This window comes from Mizuhopecten yessoensis, unplaced genomic scaffold (genome assembly GCF_002113885.1).
Source record: "Mizuhopecten yessoensis strain PY_sf001 unplaced genomic scaffold, ASM211388v2 scaffold9073, whole genome shotgun sequence".
NCBI lineage: Eukaryota > Metazoa > Mollusca > Bivalvia > Pectinida > Pectinidae > Mizuhopecten > Mizuhopecten yessoensis.
In genome coordinates, this window is record NW_018407865.1 from 1,083,186 (window position 1) to 1,091,679 (window position 8,494).

At 33.6% G+C, this 8,494-nt stretch overlaps 1 protein-coding gene across 1 annotated transcript in view; it reads right to left on the reverse strand.

The window, feature by feature from the left end:
* The window catches only part of LOC110457298 (protein PRQFV-amide-like), a 54,068-nt gene extending 46,731 nt beyond the window's left edge, over positions 1-7,337 (reverse strand). The window contains exon 1 of the mRNA XM_021508503.1: positions 7,194-7,337. The gene's annotated coding sequence lies outside the window, so the exon portion shown is untranslated. The remainder of the gene's footprint in view (positions 1-7,193) is intronic.
* Positions 7,338-8,494: the final 1,157 nt, after the last annotated feature.

Here is an 8,494-nt window from a genome sequence, read left to right on the forward strand (position 1 = left end):
TAATGTAGACCGTCCAATACGACTAAGACACGGTAACTACACCTTGATTGGGGAAGGCGCTGGATAGTTATATTCATATCGAATCTACGCGCATCTTTCTAAGTATTAAACGTATACAAGAAAGCGAATCCGCAGCTTCGGTATCTAGTTTCAAATTCATGATTTATAAGGGGGAAGGGTAATCTGTGATAGTGGTTAAAATTGTCTTTCCTCCGTTTATGTTTCTCCATACTTCCTGTTTGTGTCTGTTGGTGTCAAATCAAAGTTCGTTTTTTGCCTTGTATATTGGACCTATACTCACTTTAAACAATTTTTTCTTTCGTCAGAAATAGAAATGTACGTAACAACACTACATCAGCGTATCTTAACAAGGAAGTAACAAATGGTAAGGTAGGGTGAACGCAAAACACAAACATGTGATTGTACTTGTGAAAATTGGAAATAGATGCAGTGTGCCGAAAATGAATTGCACTTCACCATACAGCTGTTTCGTCTTTTAAGGACTCATAGGTGATAATAGGGGCCAAAACCAGGAAAAAAAAAGGTCTATACTACTGTTGAAACAGAAGGGGAAGTTAATAAAACCCCTTTATGATATGGATTTGAAAATAATTCCGCACGTCTGTGGATCACGTACTGCTGTGGCTACGACCATGGCTATCAATGATGTCAAGGATGATGTTAGTGTCAATTCGTCAATAGACTTAATGGGAAACCTCAGTAGGGCTTCGACGTGTCGTACCAAGCTAACGTGCTATGTGATAATTTTCGCCAGTATAAGTGGCTAGGCCCACTGTTACGAATCAATGGTTTATCACCATAATTTGATACTGGATTAGGAATAATTGCTTCGGTTTTTAGATATAAGATTCAGAGAGTAATGATCGACAGATATGTTATAGTATACGTGTTATCTTAATATCCCTGCAAAACACCAACAACACAACATATCAATCTAAATTATAAGATTTAAAAGATTGTGAAGCAAAATAGAAAAAAAATCAAGAGTCCGACGATCAAGAGCAACTGGCTTGAAGCAAGGAAACACGAGAAATAAGAGACCTTTTTACACCCGAATCAAGGGTAAACGTTTAAGGTATTATACATGTATTGTATTCACGTACATTTCAATATAAGGATCACTCCGCGGATGCAATGCCATGCATATATTTATCATATCAAAGTGAAGGCATCTTTAACATACAAAAGATGAAAATATTGTGTGTATTACAGTATATCATATATCCTGAGAGAACATATCCTGGAGAATTCTCATTTAACGAACCAATTTGTCGATGCATGTTGTTCAAATGTATTATGTTTTGGTATGGTATTGAGTAAGCAGAAACGAATTCCCTACAGGAAACACATGGATTCCTCTTAACGTAAAAAAGGAGAAATAAATTTGTTTCGTAGCGTCAACATTCAACAGCATATCTGCCCAAGGATATTAGGAACCATTGAAACACGAAAACAAGAGGAAGGAAAACGTGAGGCCCCAATAAAGAAAAAAGGACGAAATAAAGGTTTTCCAGAAGGATAAACAATTCCCGTTTGACATCTGGCAAACGTCACACGTTGCACGTTTGAAATATAAATAACTGATATATATAACACGGGTCGAATACCACTGGAAAAAAAGGAAATTTATAAAGTCATAACCAATATTGTATCTGATTCATTTTTTTAAAGAACATTTCATTCTTTCAAATTGTTTCAGTAAACGAATCAACTGATGAGAATAAGAATTCTGCCAAGAAGAAAATATCCTTCTCAAGTACAATCATTTTACAACTCGCATATCATTATCTAACTGTGATATAAATGGATTTTCTAATTTGTAAATAATTGGAACGGAAATAAAATATCCAATTATAATGTTAAATATCAATAATTTATTATGTTTCATTGTCATTGATTTAGCTTTAATATCATACGCAAATTAGAGACACAATTCCGATCCCGTGGGCGGTGAACTTTAATCAGAATTAATATAATAGCTTCTAGAAGTTATAATCAGCAGTTAAAATCAGGACTGTTGTAATATTCTATTCATTAAGTGTGTATTAATGTGTATTTGCTTTCATACACCCGGTCATTTTATATATAGCTGAAGGTGGAGACTCATTATTTTTTAATTGAGTAATTATGTAGATTATAGCATTCAAATATTATATAAGGATATCTTTTCATTTCTTTTTGTCTTCGTGATATTTTCTCAAATGCAATAAAAAAAAAAGAAATTATCTTTGAAAACAGATTTTTTTTTTTAAGAAAGTCGGTTTTTTTCATACCATCACGGCGTTTATAAGATATTTATTCAAAAACACGAAATGTTCTAGAGAGCACATAGTTGATATTGACATATTACTCAATGATGAAACCTTTTCAAAAAAAAGGAAAAGTCTCTTCGAGGAAGCTTTTTTGAACGATCGAACAATTAGCAATCAGTAGTCCAAATGTGAAGATGTGTTTGTTGTCTAAAAGTGACGTCATATTATCTTTTATAATTTACCGCTACTTTCTCATACACATATATATAATTCATATAACTACAAGCATGTCTTTGACCTATTATGTGTGTTTGTTATCTGTTCACATCATTGCAAAGATCTACGACATTTGGTCATGGTCAATGAAACAATGGATACACATGTAAATGGATATTTTGGATGTACATACCATCGAAATATGAGGTAGCTAAAAATAGTTCCCATTATTATGGAAATTGTCTATTTTTTATAATAAAAGTGGTAGAAAGTAGTTCCTATGAAAAACTGACATAAAAATACATTCAAAAGCTAATAGGAATATTTTAAAACCACATCATCAAACGCAGTTTGTGCTAATGCTTTGACACTCCCGGTTACATATATTCTCTTTTCCTCTGGTCCTCTTAAATAACGCCTTATAACTATTCTCAATAAGTAAAATGTACTCTTCAACACTTCCGTGTGTCGACAAGATCAGGAAAGTACAACATTCCTTGGGGAAAGCTTTATTTCCTGAAAATCTAAATTATCGGAGCCTCTTTTGACTTTACACTGACAAGTGATTGCCACTAAGTTTGTCTTTGGATTTAACGTTACCCATGTTAACATTCAACGCGGCGATATTTCAAACCATAAATTGTTACTTTTATTTCACCCAGTAAATTTTGAAAGTTGAAATTGACAGTCTGCGTGAAAGGTTGTCACGTGCTTTCTGTAAATTTATTTATAAATAGACTTCCATGGGAACCGTTAACAAGGAAATTGTTATTATGAACTCGATTTTTACTTCCAAAACCTTACCCAGTCTACCTTTTCTCCTCAAAATGTGGCAACAGCTGGGAAGGTAATTTGTATCTTTCCCTCTTTTATCATATTTTGAGATTGGTTTGACTGTAGATACGGGAAAGCTAAAGTAAAATCCGATAATTTAAACGAGTAGTTACTTATCTGCGTATAAATGGTATTCCCAATAATCCATCGTATGAACTCATCTATGGAATTATAACTTTCAAAATCTTCTTTTCTTAAATCCCAAGAAACCTAGTTATATAAGCAACCAGAATAAGCTAATTAAAACACATATTCGAGTAATTGGTAACACTGAGTAATATTCATGCACTACGTTAATGGGAAGAATCACAATATTCAACTTATAGGAATCGAGAAACTATTTAGTTAACATATGGAACATTGTTGCACATATTATACCGTATGTAAGAAAATTTCGAATATGCATTATTTTATTTGATGTCTTGATTACGCTTGTAGTAAAAGTATATTTATTTGTTAATTTTTCGATTCCTGATAGCAAGTTTATAAAAATTTCAGATTCAATACAAAAGCACCTGACTACAAATCGAGACATGATATGTATATTAGGTCGCTAGAGCGAGAGTGCCTTTCTGTAACTTTGTCAGTTTAACATGCTCCCTGACAATCAGCGAGCCACTTTAACATGTTTGAGAGGAGCAACATCTTGTATCTGCGCTTTCCTCGCGCAGCAATAAGTGCACTGACATCACTTAAAAAAGACGTCTTAGAATTAAAGTGAACCAAGAACGGCGTGTGGTATATTAAGTGTGCTTCGTCATCAAGGCAGTGTCATCAGTCGAGAATTTAAAAAGTGCTAGTCGCAAATCACGGCCCATTTACAAAGTAGATTTAATGAAATTGAGACCACAATGCCCAACTAACAACTTTTAGATGCAAACGTGGATATTAAATAGAAGTTCTAAATTATCGCAATTGAAAACAGAAAAATAATTGTGTCCAGGCGTGTTTAATTGTGAACAGTTAGGCCATAAGATGTTCTACGAAATGTATATTTCCTGACATATGAGCTGAAGTACATCTGAATTATATAAATAGTCTTTAGAATTGACCTTTCTGGCCAAACGTTGAACAGTTAATGGTCATGATAATATAATTGACTTTTTTTGTATAACAAATGCTGTGTTAAATGAGTCCTAATTACGATGAATGTAACAAAGGCATTTCCATCGCATGGTATGCTAAATTTTATCTCACATTGTCTACGATCGAACCCATGGTTTCTTAAAGACCATCAAGGAAGTTTCCCTGGATGACCGTTTTTCAGGTTAGGTTAATCTTCCATATGACTGTTATTTGATATTGAGCTTGTTTCTTGTTCTCTTAAATATATTCCTCTGGCGATTTCGGAGAACTCTTAATAGCACAAGAACATATGGCGTAATGATTTTTATACTACATTAATGCGAAACGTTGACTTCCTCAGCATGGGTTGACAGGAATAAGTATCATAAATTCAAGTAAGCGTTTTTTTTTTTATACTTGGTGATAGGGTATGAAGTGCTGGCATGGGGAAACCAATAACGTACTAAATAAAAAATAGTGTGTTTGTGTCAGCTTACACTTTGACTATATGAGATGTATTGACGTATACTGTGAAATAAAATAAATGATATACAGTAGGTAGCATTGTCGACGCATATAATCAAAAACTCAATCAAGTACCCAAAACTCAAACAAGTCTAGAAGAAGCAATTTACAGATAGTTTCCAAAATATACAAGGTATGATTTGTATATGGTCTTTAAGAAATTGAGAGTTTCTACTAGATGTTTGCTAGATAATCGTATGGAGAGTTGGCGGAGAACAACAGTTTGAATGAAACTGAGAACACAATGCTCAACTAACAACTATTACCAGGCAGAGAGGAAGGCTGTGATGCAGTCGTTACCTTAATTACATTGGTGAACAGAATTGTTAAACAACGAATGCTGGAGAACATTTAACGAACATTTCTTATCGAATCACACAAAGAGCTTTGCTCCCATAGAGGTATATCCATGGAATCCGTAGACGAAAAGAAAGCACAGTCTTTTACGCCTGACAGTTTCTAGTAGATACAGGTATCAATAAGAGTTTAATCGATTGTCGTTATGATATGGTTGTCTTTATATCTTCACTAATGTCCTATAACAGTTGTCAATACGGTAAATCCTCGATTGCTCACAATTAAGATTTACATTAACCTTTAACTGAGAAATGATTTATCCGGAGATGTTTAATTTACCGTGTGTGTATTACAGTCAGTCGACCAACAAAGTATCCAGTTAACATTGATTTTTATGATTATAAATATAGACCTTTGTATTCTACGTTTTTTCGTAAGTATTATTTTATTTCTGATTTCTGTAGCTTAACGTTAATTGACTTTTTTTTTATTTTTCGTAATTCCATACGTAATGGAACTGCCTACTTCGGTTTTAGAATATAACATTCAAGAGCCTACTGAACACGTATTGATTCCGTTTAATTGTATATCTGTATAGAAATAAAATAAGTCTCCTTTTATTGCAGGTTGAAACGATGTTAAAACATTGTTTAAAGACTATTTGCAGACTTCAGCATTAGGGCAAATTGTTTAATGCGTGTTAAGCACAAAAATAATCTTTAGAAAATCTTGTATATAGAATGGTAAAAAAACCTTTTTTTCACAAATAGAAATTGACACTTATGTGTAAACGGATTCAAACTGATTATCCAATCACACTACAAAAATATCTGTTAATTATCAGACGTCTCCAAAAACTGGATTTTGAAAATTGTGTTAACGATTTGTTAAGTTAATTAGACTGTTAACATCTGAAACCTGATCGATTTCCATGACTGACAAAATTAACACCTTACAGATTAGACAAAGATTTTTTTTTATATTTCAAGAAAGTTATAAGATTACTGCATTGTTTGAATTGCCTAAAACTGCTTAATTTCAAACAAACAAGGTTGAAATTGTATTGATTTGATCAACTCTTGTATTAGATCCAATTTAGCTGATCACGGTTTTAAAATGCACTGTTGAATTCGTAAACACACACGATTTGATTTCGCATGCTTAATACATTGATTTTTAAAATGAAACTACACTTGATATCGTAAAACTAAATGTACGTAAAAATATATATATATATATCTATAAGGAAAAACAGAGCCTCTGAATCTAGAAAATATTGCTGAAGCGAAAAGGTGACGATGACATTAAGTATCAGTTTTCAAACACCACGAAAGAGAATCTTGTTACTGTTTTCTGCCTCTTATTTCGTGATTTACTCATTAGCAAATATCAGCGATCTGCGGAATAGTTTTTCAGTCTATCTTTTAACAATGACAAAACTCTGAATTAATGTTCCATTTCTCTGCTCTTTAAAATGTTCCCCAAGCGTACACAGCAACGAACTTTAGCGATAACGATATTTATTGACGACTAGTGAACGTTAGATGATTTTGTACATGAGGATGTTTTTTATCGATTTTAAAGTTCAAAATAATTATCAAATGCCAGGATCGTATGTATCATATGTTGGTTACACGTTAGAACAGTGATAAACACAAGAACGGGCTAGTAAATCTGTAATCTTAATAACTGTTACTTTATCTCTTTTTTTTAATGACGTTAAGATTAAAATAAAAACCAAAAGTGCAATACAGATATCAAAAGTCCAATTATCAAGAATTAAAACGATGACAATATATGAATGCTTGGATTTTATCCTAATTTAATGTAAAGAAGATAATGACCTATCTAGAACACTGTTTTTATATCTATTCTGACGTTTTAACTTTAGAAGTTACGGTCTTGATGATGGAAAATTTACATGTCAAATATATCAAACAAACTAGAAAGCTGAATTAAAAAGATTATACAGAACAAGCTTACCTTTCGGTGTTCAGGTAGAGGAGTTGTTCTTGTGACGAATGTTGCGGGGACCTCCTTAACCAGGTAACGTGTTCGTCGTGCTGTCGATTGCTTTAAAAAGACCTCTGCTGTTTGCATTCACATAATATAGTTACTGTCACCCTATCTGCAATGAAGCAATATATATATACCCATATGGCGCGCTGTAGACGCTACTACCAGAAATGGGCGGGACTTTGTGTCATTCCGCCCCCCTGTCCATACCATGTGGCGCTAACTGTTGAACGGGCGCGCCCATGGAGCGAGAAGTATTGACGATAAATATCGGTCGCTTGTTTCTACAGCCGCAAGCGCTTCAGTGACATCAATCGCTGTTCACGTATAGAATGTGAACCGTGCAAATCCCCATAGATTATAATCACGAGGAAGTCGCAATTTTCAAATCTACGCACGTTATGAATAATATATCATATTATTTCGGGTTAGCTGGACACTGATTTGTAAACGTATGGCTATGTTTCCAATTGTTTGCGTTGATAATTGTTCGTATGAGTATTATCTACTGTACATTTTGCTTAATCGATGGCAATGTCGCCAAAAAATGGCGGCCAGTGGCGACATCGGCGTGATTTTACCATACAATTTGGCGATTTTGTTTTTACATCTATTGACGACAAGCAATTCTCGGTTGGGCAAATGTGAAAGGTATATGGCGGGAAGGTGTGAATACATTCCTTTATTGAGATGTGGGGTGTATTATATCACAGAAAGAATGATTTTAAAAGTACAGGTTTAGTTGTGAGTACATTTTCGAACTGGCGAGTTTATCCAACAGAGATTCGGCTTAACCTAGTTGTCTGAATTAGCACAAGATGGATATATTTGTTTCTGGACAGTTCGTATAGGGTAATTGGTGACGGAAACACTAAGCAGACTTTCATGCCATTTTTACTGGGAAATCAGTGGCAGACTGACTAAATAAAGAAACTACCAATGACCTTACTTAGACAAAAAAATATGCATACGAAAGTGCAAACATGCCAACATGAAATTGATAAAAGGAGAACAATGAGGGCACACAAATCACCTGGGAAATTGAGAAAATGAAATAAATATACATAATCACTTTTTTTGTGTGTGTTAATTTGTGATAATTTATGATCTGATGACGCTTTAACGGTGTTGTTTCGATTTGAATGCATCCAAAAATTGTTAAGAATGATTATATATTGAGTTTTACCTTATATAAAAGACAGTCACAATATCAAAATAATACTGAATATTAACGATGGGCATGATAACGAAATATTACTGTATATAAA